Source organism: Vicugna pacos, chromosome 5 (assembly GCF_048564905.1).
Source record: "Vicugna pacos chromosome 5, VicPac4, whole genome shotgun sequence".
Classification (NCBI taxonomy): domain Eukaryota; kingdom Metazoa; phylum Chordata; class Mammalia; order Artiodactyla; family Camelidae; genus Vicugna; species Vicugna pacos.
In genome coordinates this window covers 12,419,788-12,432,715 of record NC_132991.1, presented here as the reverse complement: position 1 = coordinate 12,432,715, position 12,928 = coordinate 12,419,788, and the positions used below count along the sequence as shown (strand labels likewise).

The 12,928-nt window shown below is 36.9% G+C and overlaps 1 protein-coding gene across 5 annotated transcripts in view; it reads left to right on the top strand.

Moving 5' to 3' along the window:
• Positions 1–12,928, top strand: part of DPP10 (dipeptidyl peptidase like 10) — a 725,696-nt gene that overhangs the window by 175,698 nt on the left and 537,070 nt on the right. The window contains exon 1 of one of the 5 annotated variants that reach the window (XM_072960849.1): positions 5,932–5,956. The exons of the other annotated variants lie outside the window; for them this stretch is intronic. The gene's annotated coding sequence lies outside the window, so the exon portion shown is untranslated. Of the gene's footprint in view, positions 1–5,931; positions 5,957–12,928 lie in introns of those variants that run through there. 5 annotated transcript variants of the gene reach the window in all.

The following is a 12,928-nucleotide window of genomic DNA, read 5'->3' as shown; positions in this document are numbered from 1 at the left end:
GCACCTGTTTTCCAAAGCGTTTAAACTGTGCGCCTAACACCCACTACCTGGTAAACTTCCTAATCATTTATTATGTATTGACTAAAGGAAGGCTTGTCATTTCCAGGCTAGTAGAGAAAGCTGGGAAGTAGGCTCAGTGGGAAAAATGGGACACTCAAGAGAGAGCTCTTCTATTGTAGATTCATTTACATTCAGCTATCGTAATCTTCAAGATTTCAGACATACGCATGTATAATGGTAAATATAACACCCGCTGCCAGACCAAATACAGAAAACTCCCTTGTATCCAAAACTGATAAAATACATCTTTTATTTTGACCTGTTCTGATTAGTAATTAATGTTAACAACACTCTTCATAGTGTCTTTTACATAACAAAAAATGATCATTTTCTTTTTCAGTTTGTCCTCTGGTGGCTTATTTGAAAATTGTTAAGACATTAATCGTTTTTAAACCAACTTTCAGATAATATGCTTACTCCATTAACCAGAAGAGTATATTCTACAATATGTTTTGAAACTGCCAAATGATTTTCAGATTTAAGTATATTTTGGGGAAGAAGTCAACATGATATATATAGGGTTGAAAACAGAGTCCAGCAGATTTCAGATGGAATCCTTCTTCTACCATTTACTATGCAACATAGGGCACATAATTCAACCTCTCTAAAATTCTTCTTTCTTCTTTAAAGGAAAAGGATGGGGAAAATGTGGCAAGGGTTAGAGACCATCTATGTGAAGGTGCTTGTGTAACATCTGGACCATGGTAGAACTTAGTGTTTTTATTCTTATTTGCTCCAATGCTTCTAAATCATCTGAGAAGAGTATTTCATTCTTTTGCAAGGGTAATTTTGCATTTACATTGGTGAAAATGCTGAGTGTGTGTGTGTATACATTACCAAATGTACATACACCATATATGCACACTTACGATCTAAATATGCTGGGTATTTTACAGTTGGTTTATTACAATGCATTAGGTAAAAATGTCTAACACCCTGACTGACATCCACTATTTTTAGCTGATAACCTCTTTAGGATCTTCTTTGAAGTGCTCATGGTTAATATTCTCTTTCCAGAAGTTTGGTTTCCAGAAATGATTGAATTTCCTTAGAAATTCCTTGCATATGGGAACTGATGATATGTTGAGTTAAAATTTAAGAAAAGTGCATAATCCAAACTGCCTTTAAGTCTGGGAGAGCCAAGTCAAGCTGTCTGTATATTCTCCAGCCAAGTTGTATGTTATCTGACTTTAATATTATTGTAATTTATCTTACTCATTGATTTTCTCAGGTCAATACAAACACCTATGTATTAGGTTACAAGATAGCAAACAAAGAAAAGTGAAGAAACAAGCCATTTTTATTACCTTTCTGTCCACCCCCCTTTTGAGATTTCAGTGAAGATTCAATTTCTTCTTCCAGTTGAAAGTCTCTGCTCTGAAAACGTAAATATGACGAATCTGAGTCATATCATTGAGAACTTGGATGACAGGCTCTCCTGCAATTTATTTTCCAATAATGGACCAGAGAGACCACTTGAAGCTGCATTAACAATGCTTGTTCAGGGTAGAAGTAGGCCTTTCCTGTCGTTGGCACATGAGTTTACTTTTGGCAAGAGAAATGGAGTAAGTGAAAACTCTGATTCTCATGCTTCCCTTAATCACATCTCACCTCCAGGAAAGGTTTTAATATGAGTTAATGAATGCAAGACATGGGCTGTTTTTTCATTTCACATGTTTTGAAACAAGTGCTAGAAAGTCTTTTTTTTTTTTTTTAATCAGTGTTTCACAAACTTGTATAATGATTCTTCTCTTGGACACAGAATCAAAGGTTAGGAATCAAGACACCGTTGGAATAGAGGTCAAAAATATATCTTTCCACAAAGAAAAACCTGAAATTCATGAGTAATTTCTCAGATGTAGAAATAGGTCATTTGTTTGGCTAGGTTAGCATATGATTTACATTTCCTGGGATCTATGAATTTATGAATAGATTTTTCTTTCCACTCCATTAGCTTTTAGGGATTTTAAGGAGAGAGACTGTACATTTCAGCTGTTTGTTTCTTTTTAGAGTATATAAACACTACAGTGTTTCAAGAGAGAAAGCCAGTATATTCCAAAGGGATATTCAGCATCTTCATCAGAGTTATTCCTTTTCTCTGATCCTGTGAATTAAGTGTATTCCATTTCCTGACAGCCGTGTTGGCAGTGATAGGTGGGTGTGAACTGAACCTGGAGTTGAAATGGAAGAGACTCACCCTTGTTCACATCTGTGGAGGTTGCTTGTGATTACTCTAAATGAGGTCTACCCAGTGTTGGTGCCAGGGTGGCATTTTGGGTGGGTTCTTCTGCATCTGCCACTCCTTACAGATGTCTCTCTGCTCACAGAGTCAGCACGTCTTGTGTTACAGGATGGTGACTTTGACTCCTTTGCCTCCCTTTGCATCCATGTCATCTCCAAATCCATACACAGTTTCTTCTCCCTTTGTATATTTCTGACATCCAATCTCTGTCCAAGATGGATTTCCTGAAGCCTAAACTTCCCGTGATGCCCATAGCTGCCTTGCTTTTTTCAGATTCTTCCTTTGAATGACTATAAAGTTGTAAATGATGATAGCATTTTGAGAAACCGTTCTGGTTGCTGAATCTAATGCCTTTGTTTTGGAATCAGGAGACATGCAGTGTAGAGGTGGGTGGTCTGTCTCAGGTCACACAGTTGGCTAGACTCAGAAGCAGAACTTCATGCAGGGTCTTTTCCCTGATGGCCATGTTTTGTATGTCATCCTGCCTGAGTCAGATATTGACTTAGAGCCTTTGATGGTGTCTTGGTGGCACATATGCCCCCTTTAGTATTTGACATCAGAGTAAACTTAAAAAAAATTATGTTCTTAAAAGCTTTGATAACCTAGACAAAACTTGCCTGACATTTCTTGGTTTCTCCATTGTGATGTGTTGGTTCTAGACTGGTGGTCCTTAGACTTTTGGCACCCGTCCACAGAACATCACAGAACCACATTCGCATCTTCTCCAACCTGCCATGTCAAGAAGCTACCCCAATGCCATAAGGCCATCCTGAAAGTATGAGCTGCACTGTTTCAAGGACGTGACAGCATCTCTCACCAAACATGATGACACTGGCATTCTTAAACCTCTTCTCTTCCCCTCAGCATGAAAGAGCACCCACTGATCTTTACACACAGTGTTTGAAATTGCAGTTCAGTGACGAGTGAATGGGTGGGTGGATGAATCCCTTCTTAAGAAAGGAAGGATGCACTTACGCACTCTAGAAAGCATGAAGGTGAATTGTAGAGTTTTCTTAGGAAGCTAATAGAAACTATAGAGTTCTGATTCCCCGGAGTTCTTTGAAGATAGGGCTGTTTCTAGAGACCGTGGTAATTTTGTCAGAATACCAAGTGCTAATACCAGACCTGAGTAACTTTAATATGCTAAACAAATAAATAAGAAGTTTTGAGACATACAGAAGTCCTTTTAGTGGAAAGAACAATGGCTTTGTATTCATTGAACCTCAGTGTAAACTCTGCTTACTGGTTTGAGTAAGGTCCGCTGTATCTCTCTGAATATAATACTCCATCTGGAAATGGAATGACGCTTACCTACAGAATTGTTCTGAGGATGAGCTATGAGATAGGTTTATTGTCCTAATACTGGAGGCAGGTGTGCGCTTGTTGTTGTTTTTGATATGTTTTTGATATGGGTTGCTCCACCAGATGGAAGCAAGGGGAGGGGAAACCAAGCTTGATCTAATGTTTAGGTTCTCAGATGTTGGACATACTGGCCTTAAAGCTATTTTCCCTGTCACTTTGACTAACCTTCAGAGCATCTTTAATATTGAGCTCTTATTTTTGTTAATATGGAGATTATATGGTTTCATCCTGACTCCAAAGCAAATGTGGTTGGTGGATAAAATATACGGCATCTATTTGTTTTTATATTCCTTCTAAGTGTAGGAAGACCAACGAAGTTTGTGCTTTGAAGGTGGAGAACTGAATATGCATTTGACTTTCCTGAATTTTTTTTCCCCTCCATTCTATGGTTAAATTCTTACTCATGCTTATGACCTAGTCTACATTTGGAGCACTGCTTCATTTCTGTTGAGATCTACAGTCCTTGAGCTGTGATGGCGAATCCAAAAAAAAAAAAAAAAAAAGAAAACTAATATAAAATCACAGATGGTGCAAATATTTGAAAATAGGTAAATACAATCTAGGATTATCTGCTTGGGCTCAGAAATGTCAGCTTCATATTGCTTGTTGGTCATATAAGGCAATTTTCAATAAGGGGAAATCCAGGACCAAAGCATCATGATATAAAATTGCTGGTTTGGAGCAACGCAACCAAACAAGCCCATAATTGTTATATAAACTCCAAAATGAGTTGCTCTGTAACAAGAAAAGATGTTTTAGAAGGTCCCAAAGCACGAGTAGGTTATATAGGTGATAAAAAATTAAGTAGTTATGATAACATGGAACTGCTATACATAACCGTCTGCTGAATTACATTTAAAGCCAATTTTTAAGGAGGAAATAGCCACTCTTATGGGTATATTGTAGTTACAAATTAAGTGAGCTGAGCATGGGAACTAATAGACTGCCAGCAAAAAATCTGTAGATTTTATTAGTAACATGTACCATGTGTCCCTATTTCTGACTGAGAGTTTTAAACAATATAATCTAATTTTCCTTCAGTTTTGCTCCTTTAAGAGATGCCATTCTTTTAAAAATGATCTTAGAACCAAGTGTGGCGATTAAGTCACCTGGTTTCCTGTTTGAACAACTAAGAACGATAAAGGCTAACTTGTGTTCAAGGTTGTACCCACTGACGCATTTAGAAACCAGATCAGATTAGAAGCCAAGGCTCCCTCCTCACTTCTAGGTTGGGATTTGATAGAAGGAGACTCACTCAGTCACCTGGATCATAGAAGTCACTTTTAGTTGTCTGTACTGATGTCAGATGAAGGAAAAGTGGATGAGAATTAACAGTGAGAGGTTTCAGCTGGTTTAAAAGTTTTTTAATTTTAATTTTTCCCCCAGACAGCAAGTTTAATAAGATTAGATCTATTACATATTGATCCTATCTGAAAGCTTCAAGGAACAGGTGGTCACATGGATAATGGTTGGGTGAAGCCTGAAATCTCTGCATTTTTTCATTTCTCAGCAGAAAAGCAGAAGCTGGGATGACCAGATCCTATCTGGTCTATAAAATAGCACTGATCCCTATCAAGTAAAAAATCCTGGCTTTCGTACAAGTATATAGTGAACACACGTCAAAGATTTAACTTATTAATAAAGGAACCATCAAAATGGTAAAGCTGGTTTAAAAAGTATTTGGGGAGGAGAGATTTATGCAGTCAGTCAGGGAAAAAATGGCATACAAAGTTTGCAAAATCAGATCCCAAACTGGTTAATACCTATCCACTAGAGCATTTAGACCATAACCTTTGTGGTTATATTTGATAGCGGACAGATTTTTTTTGCAACCTATCTACCTTCTACAATTAACATCTAACTTTGCAGATGAGGGATCTATGTCAAAAGTAAATGGTACATCAAAGAAAGGTACATTCTCCTAAAATTGTATATTCCTCCTAAGGACTGATTAGACAGTGCCCCAGTCTGACATTCTAAAGATGGACATGCAGTCATACTCAAGTTTTATTGTTAAGTTCTCAGACTTCTTCTTAACATCTGCAACTTCGCAAAACTGGTGCAATCTGGGTCTACACTTGATGTCACAACCAACTTTTTTAAAAAAATGTATTTGTTATTGATGTGCAATTGATTTACAATGTGAGTTACAGGTATACTTGCAATGTTACTTTCAGATGTACAGCAAAGCGATTCAGTTATAAATCTAAATACATACATGTTTTTTCATTTCAGATTCTTTTCCATTATGTGTTATTCCAAGAAACTGAATATCGTGCCCTGAGCTGTACAGTAGGTCCTTGTTGTTCTTAAGCAATCTAATCATAGCCTCCCACAAGCCCTGTGGAACTTTGAATGTCAGACCTGCTTTACCAGCAGCGGAGCTCTGGAATGCAGCCAGTCAGCCAGCACCACTTGTCAGGTTCATCCCGACAAATAGGTCCAGGTGTTTTTGAAGGATAGGAGAGAACAATTTGGTAATTTCAAATAGCTCTCCGTGGAGAAGTTGAAGGAGAATAATTGCACACAGGGAGGTGAAAAGCCATTCAGGAAAATTAGGAAAAATAAAGTTCAGATCAAATTGCATGGCGGTAGTGGTTCTTGGGCATGGCTGGTTTCAGAGCTACCCTTTGGAGGAGAGAGATACCAGAGCCACCCACACATTCTGAAGATGTATCATTTTTCCTTCCCTCTCACTCCCTTTCTTGACTGCCAGTCAAGAAAGAGCTCTTCTCATCTATCTGCATATATCTGAATTCCACCGTGCCTTCCTGTGGTCTTTTAACTGTGAGGCTGAGCAGGGGGTGGTAATGATTTATCTCTAACTGAATTTATTTGTTTTTCCATGGTAACTTGGAAAGCCCTATCTTTTTTTTAATTCTTACTTTTTTATTGAAGTAAATTGATTTACAATGTTAGTTTCAGGTACACTGCAAAGTAATTCAGTTATACATATGTACAGATACTTTTATTTTTTTAGTTCCTTTTTCACTATGGCTCATTACAAGAAATTGAATATAGTTCCCTGTGCTATTCAGTAGGTCCTTGTTGTTTATCTATTTTATATATAGTAATGTGTATCTGTTAAACCCAAACTCCTAGTTTATCCCTCCCCTCCACTTTTCCCCCTGGTAACCAGTTTTCCATGTCCGTGAGTCTGTTTCTGGTTTGTAAATATAATTTGTCTTTTTTTTTTCTTTGTAAGATTCCACATAGAAGTGACATCATATATTTGTCTTTCTCTGTCTGGCTTACTTCACTTAAAATGATGATCTCTAGCTCCATCCATGTTGCTGCAAATGGCATATTTCGTTTTTTTTTTTTATGGCTGAATAGTCTTCCATTGTGAATATACTACAACTTCTTTATCCATTCATCTGTTGATGGACACTTAGGCTGTTTCCATGTCTTAGCTGTTGTCTATAGTGCTGCTATGAACATGGGGGTGTATGTGTCTTTTCGAATTGTAGTTGTCTCTAGATTGGAATGCCCTGTCTTGAGAACTGATATTTGGGGCAAAAGGAAATGAGAACTTTATGAATGTGAGGGGGTAAGGCAGGAGGAAATAAACACAGAAATGGGGCTGGGAATCTCAGGAGAGAATGATTGCCTACAAATGGAACAAGCCACTCCCCTTAACTGGCCCTCAGTTTTCCAATCCGAGTGAAAAAAATAATAATAAAAGATAAGTTTAGATGAGTATTTTTGTACTATGTACAAAGGGTTTGGTGACATACTTGGGGTTTAAACAGTCTTATTGGATTACTGAGTCTTATTTTGCTAAAATATCATTTACTACCTATAGGAGAGTATCTTACCAAGTTTTAAGAAAGATGCTATAGATCAGCATTGTCCAATAGTACATTCTGGGATGATAAAAAAAGAAAAGTTTCTATATATGTTTTCCAATATAGTAGCCACCAGCCACATGTGGTTATTGATTACCTGAATTGTGTCTAGTGCCACTGAGGAGCTGATTTTCAATTTTATTTAATTTTAATTAATCTAAATTGAAATTGCCATGTGACTAGGAGCTACTGTATTAGATAGTTATCTCTAGACCTTTGTTTTTAAACTTTAACATGCTCATGGATCACTTGGAGATACTGTTATAAAGGAAATTGTAAGCCAGTAAGCCTGGAATGGGGCCCAAGATTTTGCGTTTATAACATGGTTCTAATCTTTGAACCATGCTCTATGTAAGGCTTTATTTCTCAGCATCAGTGATTCTCAAATTCTAATGTATGGCTTTGCCCAGGCTGACACCTATCATCGAAGATAAATCTGATGGGCCTGTAGCAAAGTTAGAAAGTATCACTTTAGAATTATAAAAGGAAAATATTTTAATGATGAAATTATTGGCATTTTTATTATCACTGACAGTGGCTAAAATTTTGAGTGCTATTCATTTATATCATGCAATGGCCAAGTGCATCTCAATTAATCCTCACCATACCTATATGTAATAGGTGTTACTTTTAGTCCAGTTTTGCAAATGGGAGGCTGTGGTTTGGAGGGTTAAGAGATTTCCAAAGTAGCATAGCTGGTAATTAGAGAAGCTATCTTTTGGTCACATACAATCATGTATGTTATAATAAGTATCAGCTGCTTTCCTTTGTCACAATGAGGTCATGACTGGCTCTGTGTGGTTGATCAGTAAATCATATTTGATTCTTTTCCACAGATAATAGTAGTAGTAGTAATAGTGGTAGTTAGAGTAGTAATCCCCTTTAGAACTCTGCAAGTTAGTACGTTCATTCTTATTGTAAAGACGAGGAAATTGCTTGGCACAGAGGTAAAGTACTTTGACTCAGAGTTTGACTCGGGCCACATGGCTTCTAAGTAGCAGGATCAGAGTCTGAATCCTGACTGTCTAGAGTGCATGCTCTCGTCTGCTCTACTAGGCGATTTCTTAGGTGTCTACTGAGTACCTACTGTGTGTCAGGCAGTGTACATGGTTCCTGTCTTCTAGGTGTTCCATGGCAAGTGTAGTTAACTTTGAAAATATTAACCATGAATAATTTCCTGTTTATCCAGAATGTTTTAAAACAGAAAAATGACTCCTCCATGTCCAAAATGTATCCTTCAGTTTGTGTGATATATGAAGCCAACTTTGGAATTAGGCATAGCGAATTTAAGTGTCTTTTAAACGTTAAATATTTGGTGTCCACTTTTTTATTAGTGAAAAAGTGATGAGAACTGTTGGATGTAGGGGTGTGTGTGTGTGTGTGTGTGTGTATGTATAAACTTCACAATTTAGCAAAGCTTGAATTTGTCCTTTTCTCTCACAATAACCTTAAGCAATACATGGGCTTCATTACTGTAATGAATGAAAAAGTGAAGGCTTTCACCCTGGCTATTCAGTAACCTAGGTGTCAGAGCTAAGCCTAATTTTTCAGAGTTGTCGTCATTTTGTTTATTTCAGTGACCAACGTTAACTGAGTCTATGTTTGTATTTCCTGACTTTAAACAAAGCACACAGTCTTCCTCGTTAATTTCTGAATAACATATTCACATAGTTCAAACATCAGAATCATACAAATATATACAGTGGACTGTCTCCCCACCACAGTTCTTCCCCAGAGACTTAGTTCTTTGTTCTCTCATTCTCTTAGTCGATCACCACTATTAATGTCTTCATTTTTTTTCTTACCTTTGTTCCAGATACATTTTTTTGCAGAGAAAAGTTAAATCATCTATTTTGCCACCTCTTTTTTTATATATATGTTAGTATATATGTTTGTTTTAAAATGCATGATATTTTGTTGTTTTTTGATAAAAATCTGGATATTATCAAAATAGATTTTTTAATAGTTGGCTTCTTGAATACATTTTCCTCTTTTGTTCTTGATGAATTAGGTCTCTATGCACCCCATTAACTGATAACCAGTCTTGGTGCATGTGTGTGCCTGTACACTTGTGTGCATATGATAGGTAAGAGCCATGCTCTTAGGACACTGCCTGAAATACAATTGGTACTCAGTAAACACCTGAGACACAGACTAGTGGAGCACATGAGTGTGAACGCTAAAGGAAAACAGCCAGTATGCTTTTCTGATCACCTACTCACAGTAAATCATTTAATATCATATAAATCCCTTAATATTATTTAAGTATTTAATAGGTCATTTAACCTCAGTTTAATAAAGGAAAGCAATTGATGGTTATTATGATATGTATGATTATATGTGACCAAAAAGATAATTTTCCCTACTTACTAGCTGTGATACCTTAGGTTTCTCTTATCCTCTGTGAAGCTCAGCTTCTCATCTGCAAAACCGGAATTAAAGTATTCAGTTTGTTGGCATTCACTTTAGTGGGCAGAGCTTCCTCCCCGCCTCAAGAGTTAGACTCAGAAATAAGTGCCAACAGTTACATGTTCTAAAAATTTGGAGATAATCGATGAGCATTTCCCAGTGGATAAAGGGAAAGGGACTTTTATTGTCATATTATTAAAGACAGATTTATACCCTATGAGTTATTCATGTTGAGGAAACAAGCCAGTATTTAGAGATTTTAATATAGAATTCTAACAGTACCCAGAGTTTTCTGTGACAATAAAGAAGATTTTCTGTTACGAGATGGATGAATGAACTGTGAGGCATAATGTCTGCCAATGGACAGGACTCAGCATTTTGAAAATATTGATTCCTGCAATTTTAATAAGTAATATGGAAACTTTCAATACGTGATGATGAATGCATGTCATGGTTGCATTTTCTTGTATCTCGGGGGTTAACCTACTTTGAAAAATGGGAGGCATCTCTTTAAGAAATATACTATACTTCATTTTCATCTCTTATTTAACCTAAAAAGACTATAGGTTGCTGTCAGTCCCTGTTACCTATCCTCCTAGTAAAGAGGAAAGAGAAGAATGAGAGTTGAGGGAGAGATTGAAGACCTTGGCCTTTGCAGAATCTTTTTTTTTTTATTTTCAAGAAAAAAAATCACTTTAATAAATTATAAATTCATGATTTTTTATGTCCTTACAGCCTCCTGTAATGAAGAAGCTGAGAACTGTTTCAAACTGAGAATATCTATTCAGTCAAAATAATCCACTCTATTCCACCAAGTAGAATTGAAAATTATTAACAAACACACCAGGAATTAAAATGGCAGTGATGAAATGTTTTATTAATCCATTAAAAGGTGACCAGGTCTTCCAAGCCTCCAGCCGCTTTCACAGGAGGAAGTTTTAGTTAAACTATTCTTAACAATAGGGAAAAGCAAGTTTTAAAAATTTCTTTTTAGATTCCATAAAGATTACAGAGCTGTTTAAACTCAAATAACTTTCCTCTGAAAAATTTTAAAGAAAAATCAATTTTTAATGATGCACTTGCTGGATTATGGTAGGTCATACTTGGTGGCAGGTAATCTTTAAACACGAAGGAAAAGCATTTAATTTCTAGAGGTTCTGAAAAGTCAAGCTACTAAATGGGGAGACAGTTAATAGTGTTTGAATCAGGCACTAATCCTTGATGTCCTGTTCAGGATATTAGAAAAATGGGGGCACAGTTTAGGGGGTATGTGGATAGAAATCAAATAGAGCTTTCATAATTTTTTTTTCAATTTTTGTTGAGCTCTTTGAATGACCCAGTCAGAAAAGGTATATGGAACCATAATAGAAGCATTCCTGATTTTATACTAACTGAATGAGTATGACTTAAAATAAATCTTAATAAGGTAATAATTATATACTCAAACATAAAGACTGAGTAGTGGTGCTGTTTGATTTTATCGGAAGGAATTAGTCCTTCCATGCATTTTAATTCAATGTCTCAAGTTAGACCTACTGGTTTTCCTGATTAACCTGGACATCTTAGGTCAGATAATATAATTGCTGTGAGGCAGAGCAGTTGATCAGGACGTCAGGATTCTCCTGGTCCCTGGGATACTGGGTGGTACACCAAGCCTTCTGTTGCCCTAGTTACCATCAGAGTCTTGTAACATACCCAATGGATGAGTTTTTAGTTTTGCCCCCGGCAAAATCTGTCTTTCTGTCAATAGAAATATGTATGCCTGTAGACATCCAGGATTATGTTCCCCAAAATATCTTCTATATTAGTACAGGGAATGTTTGCACTGAGGGTATCTGAGGGTGACCCCAGGCACTCTCCCTTACAATAACCTCTCTCCCTCTTTTCCTCTCTTCTTTTCTTCCTTCATTCTCTTCATTCTTTTTTAAAGAGACAGGAGGGAATACAGAAATGAATAAAAATCTCCCTCGTCTTCTTGAACTGGTGTGCCACGTAACAGAAATATCTCATCTTTGTTTTGGTTTGTGAACAAGGAAACTTAAATGTCTTTTTCTCACATGATCGTCCTTTACATCAAGACGTTGCAAAGCACATCTGTTCTTTTTATCCTGGACCTTGAAAAATAATTTCCAGATGAGAATTTTGGTGCAAAAATACTTAAAATAAGCAGCTTTCATTTATTTATTAAAGTCCCAAAAGAAAGTCTGGTGAATTATTGTGCTAACCAGGAGGTATTCAGAAGGTATCTTAGGCAGATTCTGTTTTAATTATCTATGATTTCATAATCCATTTCTCCATCACTTGGTGGCTTAAAACAACAACTCTTTTGTTTCTCATAATTGTGTTGGTCAGGTGTCCTGGCAGGGCTGAGTGGCAGCTCACCTCTTCCATGTGGTGTCAGTAACTCAACTAGTAGCTAAGGTAAGAAGAAAGGCCAAGAAGATGTCACCATGTGCCTGGCCCCCTAGGGCTGGGTCACATGGCCTTTCTCACTCTGCCCAGAGAGCTTGTTGGCCCTCTTGCCAGTCTGTTGTCTTCCAAAAGGGAACATTCCAAAGAGTGAAGGCAGAAACAGCAGGTCTCTTAATGATCAACCTTAGAGGTTATAGACTTTCTCTTCTGCCACATTTTGTTGGTTAAAGCAAGATACAGGGTCAACCCAGATAACAAAGGGAGAAAATAACGAGCCCCTTTATCTCCAGAAAGGGTGTGTAAAGAGTTTGCCATCATCTCAAATCCACCACAGACTCAACTAATGTTGGCAAAAACAACAGACTTACATCTGAGTATAAATATTCACTATAAGAGCATGTGGAAAATTGAAACATGTTTCAATGATGAACAATATTATAAGAATAAAAGTGATGCTGTGAGATACAGGGACACGGTGGTTGTTTCTGAGTACGGGGGAGAGATGAGTGAAATAGGTGAGGGAGATTAAGAGGTACAGACTTTCAGTTGCAGAATAAATGAGTCCTGAATATGAAATGTAAAGTGTGGGGAAAAT